Raw genomic sequence first — 13,940 nt, 5'->3', positions numbered from 1 at the left:
CTAATTCCCACTAAAAACACCATATACATATTTGGATTAATTGCAAACATAATTATAATTTTTAGTATGTTTTTTTAATACAACACAAAATTTAAAATTTAGTAAAATTAGTTATCATATTTTAATTTGTCAGTTTAATTATTATTCTTGACATGCACCATATGTTCTTTTTTAACTGTGTAATTTTTTTATTTAAAAATATTATATTTAAATTCATACTAAAAAATTATAAAAATTAAAACAATTTTCACTTTCCTTACTACACTAATTTGTTGAACTAAAACATCTAAAAAATAACAAATAATTTTGATAATTTTTATTTTATTGTAATTTAATTTTCTTTCTCAATATAAACTAAACGGACTCTTAATTATGATTTTTTTTATTGAAGAAAGGGTTAACGCGCCCCCTGAACTTGTGACAGAGGGTCATCTAATCCAATTTATACTTTTTTGAGCAACTAACTCCAAAACTCTTCATTTTTGGTTCAAATAATCCGATAATTTATATTTTTATTTTAAAAAATAGATTTAGAATAATTATATCGCAACAATTAGGAAAATATCTAATTACTTTTTTGCATCCCTCGCCTCCGATTTGTATTTTACACTTTTTAAAAATATAATTATGCGGTTATTTGACCTAAAATTAAAAAGTATTGAAATTCGCTGCTCAGAAAAATATAAATTAGTTTAAATGATCCCGTGTTATAAATTTAGAAGGCGCGTTGACCCTTTATTCGTTTTTTATTCAGTTCACCTTTACTGTCTCTGTTGTGAACTGTTTAAGCAGTTGACAATAGAAAGTGATCATCAAGTGTTCTTGTCTAAAACCTTTTTGACAAGAAATTAACAACACTTGGTTCAATCTCCCCAACCACATGTCAAAAGAAACCCATATATTATAAATTAGAATTAGATTAAAATAATAAGAATGAAATTGGAGAATTATAATATACTGTGTTTGTTTTGACAAATTAGTCAAATTCAATTCCGAAATCTAACTGAGAAATAGCATGTCTTCTTCTCAAACCCAAAAGAAAATAAAGATATTGGGTTGAAAATGACTGCCATATAAAAGATAGTTGTTGATGACATATTAGTTTGGTTTACATTGTGGTCCTCTATTCATTAAGCAATAATTAAAAGAAATTATATATCATAATATTAATTAGTTTGGTTTACAATGTGGCGCTCTATAAATTCATACCACAAAAACAAAATATTTTCTGTTCATAATGTTAATTTTTAAAAAAATTTAAGATATAAGCTAAATAAATAATTAACGTATAATAAATTGCAATTTTATTTTAGACCTAATGTCTTAAAATCTCAATTTTTTTGGGTGAAGTCATTTCTGACTAAAACTTTTAGCCAATTTTCAATAGATATATTTCAATTTTAACTAGTCACTCATTTTTTAAAAAAATATACCAAATTTTTTATGATATTTTTAATTTTAACCAAATATTACATTTTTTTCTCATTTAAAAACTATTAAGATAACAAATTACGAAATTTTTATAATTGAAACAAATAAAAAATTTGTTATTATTTAGAAAAATATACGATTGGCCAAATATATTAATTAAAAATTGGGCTAATAATCACCCATGGCACCTCAACTTTAGGGTACGGGCGCTAAACCCCCTGATGTTAAAAAACGGGCGCTAAACCCCCTGATCTTTGTGGCGGCGCTCACTAAATCCCTTTTGGACGAAATATGACCAAAATACCCCTGGCGCCGTTTTTCCTGGTCAACTGACTTTTTTTCAAAAAAATAAATAAATAAATAGTGGCGCCACGTCAGCTGCCACGTCACCAAACTACCCTAAAAAATTAAAACACCTAAAATACCCCTAAAACACCCAACCCAATCAAATCAAACCAATGACATCCAACCAAACCACTTTCACCCGAACCGCCACCACCACCGCCGCCGCCGGAAAATTTTCCGGTCATCTTCTCCGATTCGAAGATGACCGGAAAATTTTCCGGTCATCACCACCAGATCTGTTCCTCACTAAGGAACAGACGACGACGGTCTGTTCCTTAGTGAGGAAGTGATCTGTTCCTCAAGAACAGATTCCGATCTGTTCCTCACTGAGGAACAGATCTGGTGGTGATGACCGGAAATTTTCCGGTCATCTTCGAGTCGGAGAAGATGACCGAAAAATTTCCGGCGGTGGTCGGGTAGGGATAATGGTTGGGTTAGTTGATGGGTTAATTCATTAATTTGAGTTGATTTTTTTTGTCTTTTTCTAAATTAAATTAGGGGTATTTTGGGTGTTTGAAATTTTTAAGGTATATTTCTGACGTGTCAGATGATATGACAGTGTCAGATTTTTTTTTTAAGAATAATTATTGACTGAAAAACGGCGTCAGGGGTATTTTCGTCATATTTCGTCCAAAAGGGCTTTTGTGAGCGCCGCCACAAAGATCAGGGGGTTTAGCGCCCGTTTTTAAACATCAGGGGGTTTAGCGCCCGTACCCCTAAAGTTGAGGTGCCATGGGTGATTATTAGCCTAAAAATTGATTGATATTGAAAAATTTTGAAAAATTTATTTAGAACTGAGCTCATTAAGAAGATTGGGTATTTTAAAACATTGAGCCTTTATTTTACTATATTATGTAGTTGAACTTTGAAAATATTTTTTTTTAATACAAGTAACATTAAATATATGAATGAATCTGAAAAAGTTAACAACTAGTTTTTAAAATTTTGTAAACAAATTATTTAAATATAAATGAACATCTAAAAACACTGATATTAAAAAAATAAGAGCAAATTACTTTAAATTTCCTTACATTTATCATAATGCACTTTTGTCCCTCTTATTTAAAATTCAAACGATTTGATCAATCACTTTTGAGTTTTTCAATAAGTTAGTCCCTCCGTCTATTTTTGGTGTTAGTCAACCAAGTTAAAAAATTTAAGGGTAAATTTATTTAAAATTTGAGGGACAAAATCATAGACAAAATAAAAGTGGGGGACTATATTATTTTTTTTAAGAAAAAATTAATGTTTTTTGGATTTAGTCCTTTGACTCTGTTGACTAACACCAAAAATGGACGGAATGACTAAATCGTTGATAGAAACAAAAATGATGGACCAAATCGTTTGATTTTCAAAAAGAGGGACCAAAGTGTCAATTATGACTAATGTGAGGAGATTCAGAGTAATTTGCTCAAAAAATAATGATGACTACTATCATGTTCCATAAAAACAAGGGAAAAATCTTGCCTTCAAGATTTTTTTTCTTTATGTCCTAAATTTTTGAAATTTTCATTCTTAGCCTATTTTTTAGTTTTTAATTTCGTATGTAGTTTTTTTTAAAGTCAAAGAACCTATTCGTTAAGATATCGAAACAGTTACAGACGTAAAAAAATTCAAAAAAGTTGGAAAACCACTCCCGATAACTTGACAAGGGACGAGCATTACGCGCTAGACAATGCGCAGTTAGATTCACATATCGCCTTACAAAAATAAAAAATAACTTTTTTTAGAATAATCAAATGATATTATTAACTCAACTGAAGCGATAACAGTAGTAAGAAATTCAGAAAAATGGCTAAATCATTCCTGATGACCTGACATGGAACAGGCAGAATATGCTGCCTGATTCGCAGATTGTCTTATAAAAAGAAAATCTAAATTAGAGAACTGTTTCGCTAACTCGACGCAATCCATAATTAAAAACTCGGCTTCATCTCTAAGAGGATTCCTAAATCCAAAATAACTTAAAGCGCATCCGATTCAATCATCATATTTCGCTCCCCTTTCAACCAACTAAGCGCTTCCCGAATACTCATAATTTCAGCAACATGGGACTCAAAATCACCCATTATTCTGGCTGCTCTCGCCCTCAATAACTGACCCCGACTATCTCTCACCGTACACCTAACTCTGGTAGACCCATCACCACGCCTACAGCTCGCATCGACATTAATTTTCAACATACCATCCTCTAGCTTGGACCACTTAACATGCTCATCTTGTTTTTGTAGAGGAATAGCAGTAGATAACTACTTGTGATCCTTGATTACCTTCCAAGCAGCCAACTATGCCCTACAGAATTCAAAACTTCTATTATCGTTCCACCCTTCTTAGAAACAGACCAGGTTATTTCTGTTGGACCAAATGTTCCAACAGATAACCGCCATCAAACCCGCTGCATCCTCGTCCAGCTCCTTGAGCCAGATTGACGCCCACTCCGAGAAACACAACCCACCATACAACAGAGTACCCAGATCTGAACAACTTCAGCAGGTCTTCGCAAAAGAACAACTAATAAAGAGATGAAATGGTGTTTCATCAGCACCGCAACAAGAAGGACACGATGCATTAATGAGGACCCTCTTGCTAGCTAATGCATCATATGTAGGAAGAACACCTGCACACACTCTCCACATAATTTTTTTTAAGTGCATGGGCACATGCAAAGCCCAAGCTAATCTCCAAATCTCATCAGCAACTTTTGGCACTTCCCCTGTCACCAACTCGTAACAACTTTTCACCATTAATCTGCCCCTCTTATCCGGTAACCAATACAACATGTCATAAATATCTCTAACACTCAAGGGAATACAAAGAATAGAGGCAGAAACTTCATGAGAAAATAGGTCTGACATTAAATCCACATCCCATTCTTTAGAGTCAACCTTCATCAATTGGTTCACAGTAGCCTCTTTATGGAAATTAGGCATCGGGTCAGATATTACTCCCAAATTCAAATCCCATAACCAAGGATCTTGCCAGATTCTAGTACTCATTTCATCACCAATACGGATTCTCGCTCCTTTTCTCATAGCCGTTTGTGACTCAAAGATACTACGCCAAACAAAGCTAGGATTAGACCCCAACTTGGCCTCTTAGAAATTTAATTTAGGAAAGTACTTAGCTTTGAACACTCTAACCATCAAATTATTAGCAAAGATAACATATGCCACGCTTGTTTGCCTAACATCACAACATTAAAGTCCTGTATCTTTTTAAAACCCAAACCACCAAATTCTTAGGCAAATAAATCTTATCCAACTCACCCAATTAATACCTCGCTTCTCTACTTGGTTCCTGCCCCACCAAAACAAATTCATCATCTGCTCAAGCTCGTTACACAAACACACCGGAATTAGAAACACATTCATAATGTAATTTGGAATTGCTTGAGTGAGCGCTATGGATTTAATGAGGACCTCTTTTCCACCTCTCGATAAAACCTTAGCGTTCCACCATTTTACCTTATGCCAAATCCCATATTTAATAAACTGAAACATTTGCCTCGTATTCCTACCAATAAGTGAAGGTAACCCAAGGTATTTTCCCTTGATCTGTCACCACCTTTACACCCAAGATACCCACTATGGCTGCCCCAATTCAAGCTTCAACATTTCAGCTCAGCATGATATTTGACTTATTAAAATTCACTTGCTGTCCAGAGAGTTTTTCATACCTATCAAGAATGGTCTTCACCTCAGTAGTCTCCTCAAAAAATAGATAAGAGTAATCTGCAAAAAAACAGATGACTAACTGACGGAGCACCTCTACAAATCGAAAGACCATGAATATTACCATGTCTTTCGCTATCATCAAGCATACTAGTTAACCCCTCAGCACAAGTGATAAAAAGATACGGTGATAGAGGATCACCCTGCTGAAGCCCTCTACCTGGAATAATAGGATTCATCTCATACTGCTCCCCTATACTCTTATACCGAATAGACGATAGAAATGACATAATGAGGCTAACCCACTTTGCATTAAACCCCAAATTCAGCATCATAACTCTAGTAAAATCCCACCTCACTCTATCATAAACCTTACTCATATCAATTTTTAAAGCCGCCACCCCATTCTTCCCTCTTCTTTTCCTGCCGCAAATAATGCCCAAACTCAAGGGCAATTAAAAAATTATCTGTAATAAGCCCATTCTCCACAAAAGCACTCTGAATATTTTCATAAATAATAATGGGCATTAATTTTTTCATTTTATTATCAAGAACTTTTTCAATAACCTTATACACAACATTACACAAAGAAATGGGTTTGCGATCACTAACATTTTCCGAATTTTTCACTAAATAAGAACAATAGCGGTGTCTGTCATACCACTTTTAAAAGTACCTGAAAAGAAAAACTCTTGACAAGAACAAATAACATCTAACCTAACAACATCCCAATATTTTTTATAAAACGCTGGATTAAAGCCATCGGGGCAGGCGATTTGTCATCATGCATAGAGAACAATGCATTTTTAACCCAGAAGCCAACACAGGACGGCACATGTCTACATTATGGGATTCATCAAGACGAGGACTCACATTCACAAACACCACACTGGTATAATTATTTTCAGCAAACAAATCAGAATAGTGAATTACAATGACCTCACCCATCTCCTTTTTTGTGTATCTCCAAGTGCCTTGGCTATCTCTCTATTTTGAAATTCTGTTTTGCTTTCTCCTTGCCGAAGCAAAACTATGAAAATACTTCGTGTTTGAATCTCCACTGTGCAACCAGAATACTTTTGATCTGTGCTTCGCTATTGTAATATCCCGTATTTTTTTAATTATTTTTTTATTTTAATTATAAATTTTTGCATTCTGTCAAATTTTAAGTAATTTATTATTATTATTATTACATATTTTTATTAAATTTTATTTTTAATCTTCCGTTGATTCGGTCGTGATTCGATTCGTGTTTGGTTTGTATTATTAATTTTTTTTAAAATAATAATAAGAAAAGTATATGAATTTTGCATGCAACTCATGCACCTATTTCTTCATCATTTCCACGTAATGTTGTGCATGAAAAGCCCATTAAATATTGGTAGATGGCCTAAATATTAGAAGCCCATCTTTTGTCCATCTTTTGCAATATTTGAAGTAGTAACTGAGATTGCTGCTATTCATTCGTATTTCTTCTAAATCATATAAAACCCTAGCCGACGTTCAGAGAAAAAAAAAACTCTCTTAACATCACAGCACTCATCCATCCCTCCCTTTGCTTTCAATCCGGTAAGTAATTCACATCTTTGCTTTCTGTAATCATTTGACGCCGTGTTATCGTTCTAATAAATATTTTATTCATTATAGCGAAATTCTGAGATTTGATGCTACATTACATCAATAAATCCAATCCTCTATAATCGTTACGTTTCGGAATCGTATACAATACGTAAAACCTATTCGTTCTCTTGCCGTTTTGTTGTGTCGTGTTGTTTATATGGCTGCAGTTTTCTTGTTTTGTTGCTGCCATATTCTGGATTTATTACTACAGTTCCTATGCAAAGTTTCTGTTGTGAATTCGTTGATTTGAAATAAAGATCTCATTATGTTGTCAAGGTATGATGATTGGTTGGGTTTCATTGTTTTGTTTTGATCTTTGTATTGGTTAATGTTAAATGTTAGGTTCAGTAACATGCTTGCTAGTTTCTGGACGTGTATGGTTATTTGGCTTAAGTTTTGGTTAATTGTATTATGAGCTGCTCAATTTTTATTGTATTTAAAAAAAAATGGTTAATGGTGGTCATCATGTGATAATGAAGCATAAACAATTAATTGTGTAACTGTTAGTGAGAGTTCATTATTTTGGCTCTTGTTTTTGGATTTGAATTGGTTCGGTTTCTTGGTGGTTCAAATCAAGGGTTTTGTTGTTTCTATTTGAATTTTTGAATAGTAAAATTATGGTGTTTAAACATATTAAATTTAATTTTTTTAATTCAATTAAATTCCAATTTGAAACTGAACTTTCGATTACCGTTTTGAGTTCGAAATTACTTATTGTTAACATTATTTTAAATCTGAAAATAATGTTAGATTTGAATTAATTTGAATTGTTTGGATAATGATATCTAAAAAGGATAATTATTTTATAGCCTAAATTTATATAATTACTCGGGTAATTATTATTATTTTAAAAATATTGGCTTGAGGTACCAATGCGGACAATTTAAGTTTTAGCATTTAATTATTTTCTTAGCTTATTTTGGTTAAGTAAATTATCAGTAACTATTGGTTACTTGTGTTTTAAGCTATTGAGTTCCATTTTGATATTTAATTATTATTTTATCAAAAATACTATTTTAGAATTATAAACTGTGGTTTATATCTTTGATAAAATATTTGGGTCAGGTTAGACTTGGGTCGCCTGACATGTGAGGTTAGCTTGGCAGTTATCGGTAACTCGGCTAACCCATTATTTGGAAATTGTTTTATTATTTAATATTTATTTAAATAATATTTTCCGAAACAGATTTAAAACAAGAACTCAATAGACTTCTATTATTTTTGGCATTATAATTTATTTGGATATTGTGTTACTCTAGATTGCTTTGCAATGATCTGTTGCTTGTGCTAGTCTTATATGGTGCTAGTACTCTCTAGAGTTAGGGTCTGTTTTTACTAATGATTGTATACCTTGTCTAGACCCGTCGACTGTTCGTTCTTCAGAGGTGAACCAGAGTTAGGTTGCTTGCCAGGTTCACGTGGAATAGCAAGCTGTGAGTTTATATCTCTATTTACCTCTTTATTAAGCAAATATTATATTTTGTATATGTATATGTATAAACAGCTTTCGAACTGTTTTCGACATTATGGATCTGAATTGGAACGGGCTACTCGATGGGCATCATCGAGACTGCGTGCGCACCGGTAATGATTATGGTAATGAGGTAGGTTTGAGATACGTCTCACCTTAGTGAGGGCACCGGTGGAAGATACGTCTCCTGGGCTCACTATTTATTAAGTGATAGTCGGGGATCGGTTATTGAGATACGTCTCACCGACACGACAATGGATTTAGAATTGTGGTTTAGGGTTTCATTGATAATCCATAATGAAAATGTTTTATTAAACGTTTTAAAGGTTTTTAACTTAATAAATGTAAATGGTTATATAAACTCTACTCAGTAAATCTGACCCCGTTGTTTTCCCAAATTTTCCAGGTTTATGATTTGAGCTTTGGTCGATCTCCATTTCTTCTTTCTCGGAGGTTTTTATTTTATTTTCAGAATAAAAGAGTCGAACTATTTTAAACTCTTAGACCGCAGTAGTAGTTTCATATTATTCTTGTCTTAGTCTTACGTTTATAGTTTTGACTATTGTTTGTTGGATTGGTCCAACTATTATTTTATCAGTTTTGGCATGATTACAGTGTTTATGGAATTATATTATATTGCCATACTGTTGGAGTTAAAATTCTAAATAAGTATACTTGGAATATATGTTGCTTATTGTACTGCTAGACTAGGCTGAAGTCTCGGTTGCCCCCGAGCATGTGGTTTTCTGCAGGTACATTGTTTTTAAATGATAAGTTGGTTATCCACAAGGCTAGCTACGGGTTTTTGGTACAACCATACCCATACCCTAGCGCCGGTCACGATTCATGAAAATGGGTCGTGACAAAGTTGGTATCAGAGCTTTGGTTAAAAACCAAGGCCTTATGCATGTTATGTGTTTATTAGTTTGGCATGATAAGTTGATGTCGTGTCATAGGAACTACTGCGGAAGTAGGATTCGTGTCTTGTCTTTTAAAACGTCATCTTTTGTTTTCAAACTTTCAGCCTACATCTTATAGGTGATGTCTGTCAGTCTCTATTTGGTATTGATGCTATGATTGATAATTTAGTTCACTTGGATGCTACTTGCTGTGTTTTATCATGTTGATGTTACTTCACTTGGGTGATTATAATTGCTTTCGATTTCTCGGAAAATCTTAGGTTTGTAAATTTTTCTAAAACTCATACTTGGGTATGATGTTGTTTGACAAATCTTGGTGTTTGTGCCTGATACAATTTTGAGTATATGGTATGGTTACAACTATTTTTACATGATGAGTTGAATTGCCTTTTCCATATTTTTAAAGTACATATTGGCTTTGGCCTCGATTGTTAATTTTAAATGTGATCGTATGTTGGACGTTAGCCTTGTTTTTCTGTTAAAGAGATTTTGGGTTAAATTTTAAAATGTGTTTTGGTAGTCATACATTGTTTGACCACATGTTGTTTTAAAATTTTCATGAGAATATTTGTTTATTCTGATTTGTGTTTTGACACAGAATCAAAAGAGAAGTTTGAGTTTAAATTCTTTAAAAAAATTTGAATTTTGGTTAAGTTGCCTGTAAAAATAATTTTCTTGTGTTTAAATTTTTAGAGTTACGGAAATGGATTTTTGAAATTAAGGATTTCTCACTTGAGTTTGTTTTTAAATTGCCGTTTAGCGGTTGTGTTAAGTTGAGCTCTCAATTTTTAAAGGATGAAAATTTTATTCAAATATTTTTTCGGATTTACAAATATTTTGATTATGTTTTATAAACAGTTGTATTGGGTTCGACTTGGGTCACCCAGATTTTGGAGTTGAGCTTGGTAGTTGTAATAACTCAGCTAGCTCGATGAATTCATAGTTTGAGATACTTGGGTATCCGTTTTAAAGCAATTGATTAATAAGAAAAGACTATTACAGAAAGTGATTTTGTTTTAACCGTGGGGATAAACAAAATTTGGAAGTTTTCATATTTGACTTTTAAAATTCAAAATAAATTTTGTAGCGTACTCTTGAAAAGTGAGTAATTACAAGTTGATTTTGATACAAAATTCAGAGCTTGTCGTAGCATGTCCTGATTTTGTATTTTAAGTCTGCTTGGGTCTTTTGTGTTCAATGGCATGCTTAAGTGGTTTATGGTTTGTAGAAATCAAAATATTTTTGTTTTTAATTTGCGTTGTGCATCTCGCAAGTTTGGTTGAAATACGTTGTTTGCTTTGTTTTGTCTCTTCGTGCGGAGAAGCACATGAGATGTTTTAGTTCACACGGTTATGGTTGATACCTTGATGTTAGATTTGATTGGGAGTCGAACCGTTGTTCAGACCCTGTTTTGATCTAGTTTCGGCTTTGGGTTAAGCTGGGTTTGCTAATTTGTTGTTGTGTATCGAAATCTTTGGGTTTTGATATCGAGGAAGATAAGGGAAGTACTCCCTTGGAATGGATTATAGTTTCTGATTATCCTGGAAAGGATATCGGAAATTTCGAACCTAGAAGATAGATCGGTGTATTAATACACTGGTGTTTTTATCAAGTTAATGATGCGATGCGGGAGCTGGCGGTAGGTTTCGTAGGAACGTATGTGATGTGTTATTTTCATTGAGTATAAGTTTCATTTGGGTTGAAGTTAGTTGGATACTTTTACCGAAGAGTTGTAACGAAATTATTTGGTTGAGTTGCTATATAACATCGAATGTCGGTAGATTACAAGTATGGAGTTTGAGAAATATTTTGAGGTTATTGAGTGCACATCTCACAGAGTGTAAAGTCTAGCAAATGTTTTATCGAGAAATGGATTTCAAAGGTTAATTTGTTAAAATATTTTCAACACGTAATTGTGCCCAGACATATCATGAACATGCATTTTGAATTTCACGAATAAGATTGCATTAAGCCCTAAGTATGTTCACTAACTAAAAGATAAATAAATAATTAATACATGCATAATAGTACATGCATCACGTGCATAGTAATGATTAGGGTTGGATGCAACTCTTTGGGGATGAGAGATGTCATCACCCTGGCGCACAATTATGTAAAATGGATTTTATCGATAAAGTGTTTTGAGAAAGATGTTTTGAAACGTACTCACGAGTCATAGTATGATACATTTATTTATAAAGTTATTGGATTTCAAATGATTTTGAAACTGTTACCGAAAGGTAGCAAGACAAATACTCTGTGATGGTTATTGGACGTTTACGTTGTGAGTGAATGGTCTGTACTATCAGAATCTTGTGGTTATAAGTAGGAATGATATTTGAGGTTGCGCTCGAGTTATAGTTGTGCCAAGTACGGTGTATGGCTAGACTCAAATTAAGAAGTTTTAGTGATAATTTCCGATTTGTGATTTAAGGATTTAAGGATTTGTGGATTAAGGATATTGGTTATGCTCATGTGTGTTTAAACTACACTTTGTTTAAACGAAACATTATCTTTTCAGAGTTGATTTTGTAAGTGTTTTTGGTATATTGATATAAAGGTATTTGTTTTATCAACAAAGATATTTGCGTTGCAAATTTTACCCTTCTGAGTAAAGAAAGAAATTTTGGAAAATTTGATTCAAAAGAAATTATAAATTTTTCGGTTGAACGATTTCTCCGAATCTTCTTTTTATTGAAAGTAAATTAAAAAAAGTGATTTAAGCTTTAGATGGTTGAAACATCAATGTGTATTTAAGTACGGAAAATTTTTCCATGGTTGATTATTTACGAGAAAGATATAAATTTATTTAACAAGTGGGTTTAAAAAATAACATGAATTTTATCAGTTGAACGGTTTCGTAAATTTGCAAACGTATTTAAAAGTAAAGAAAATTTGCAGACTTAAAATGCAAGTGATTTAAAATTTTCCAGGGTTTACAAAATCGATGGTTTTCAACAGTAAGACATTTCGATTTTGAATACAAAAGGAGGTATAAGACGTAGAGTCTTTAAAGAGAAGTGGAAAATTTTGAAAATAGAATATTTTGAGCATAACTAACAATCCGATCGGGTGAATTGGTTGTAGTGATCTCTCGTTGTATACGAGGTTATAGTCAATTGATTTGAGTAATTTTGAGAATTTAAATCTGGTTAGGATATATGAGCTAGTTGATTTAGAAATCAATGATCGCGTCTGGTGAGTTCGACAACAATGTTGGTTGATTGATATTGTTAATTGAGGGTTAATTGTTGAAAGTTTGGATATCGTTTGGTTTGAATATTGAACCTTTTGTGTGGAGTAAAGATAAGTCTGTGAAACATAGTTTAATGTAAGTTTGACGGTTAGTTACTTTAGGTTATATCGAGCTGTTTATTTTGATTTATTGGAGGAATCATTATGATTGGGGCTATTTATTATTAAACTGGAGATTCTATTATCGTGTGATTGTTCACAATTTCTTTTGAATGACAATTTGAAATTTTGTGTTTATGGTTCGCGAAGTTGATAGTATTAACGAGTTGGTAATAATCTTTTGATTGGATGATTCTTTGTAGTGTTTGTTTTAGAACCGAAATATTATCTGAAGTCTATTGGGTTTTGTTATCGATTATTTTGATGTCAATCTTGTAATAAGTAGAAGAAACTAGGTGTTGTAAAACAAGATTTTATCAGCTTGTGTTTTTGATTTCATGTTGAGACGATAGAGTCTGGAATTGTAAGAGCTATAGTTGAGCTTAGGGCTTGATCTTGTATTTTGATATTGAGGTTTTTATTATCGATGAGATTCGAGCTGGTTTTGAAAGCTGCTCTAGTACAGAGTAACTGTAACTCTCAATTAAAAATTTATTGTTTATTCACATTGCGTTAATTGAGTAATAATTGGAGCACCAAGTTGTTAGGATCAGAAATTTGTGCATATATGTGATTTATGACTGCTTTTCGTGAATAAGTTTCAGATTTATAGTACGGGGTTCGTTTTTGTTTATCCTAAGTAGTTCAGTTGAGTTTTGTGTGGGAGAGTTTGTATTACCTCGTTTGAATTCACTTAGAAGTGGTGTTATTATTTTATGTTAAGGGGAAGGTAGCGTTAAGGCTTTGTGACCTTTTAAGATTGTTCGATATATAAAGATTGTTCACTAGTTAAGTAATGTTGAGTTCCGCTACTCTTTAAACTTCATGTTGTTTTATAAAGTCAATTTCTGGATTTTAAACATCGTTTTATTTTATGATTTTCTTGGTCGGGGTAGACTTGGTCGCCCAAAAGTGATGTAAGCTTGGAAGTCTTGATTGACGTGGATAAGTACTATTTTTCTTGCTTCTAAGTTGTTTTACAAAATGGTTTAAAAAATTTACGGACTATGTTTTTAAATGAAACTCAATAGGGCTTAACTTACTATATGGTTTTGCTTTTGTGATTTACTTAGTGGAAGAATATTTCGAGGTTTCACGATGGTTAGGTGCGTTTTGTTCAGCCTGTTA

This window comes from Mercurialis annua, linkage group LG7 (genome assembly GCF_937616625.2).
Source record: "Mercurialis annua linkage group LG7, ddMerAnnu1.2, whole genome shotgun sequence".
Classification (NCBI taxonomy): domain Eukaryota; kingdom Viridiplantae; phylum Streptophyta; class Magnoliopsida; order Malpighiales; family Euphorbiaceae; genus Mercurialis; species Mercurialis annua.
This window is presented reverse-complemented; position numbering follows the sequence as displayed.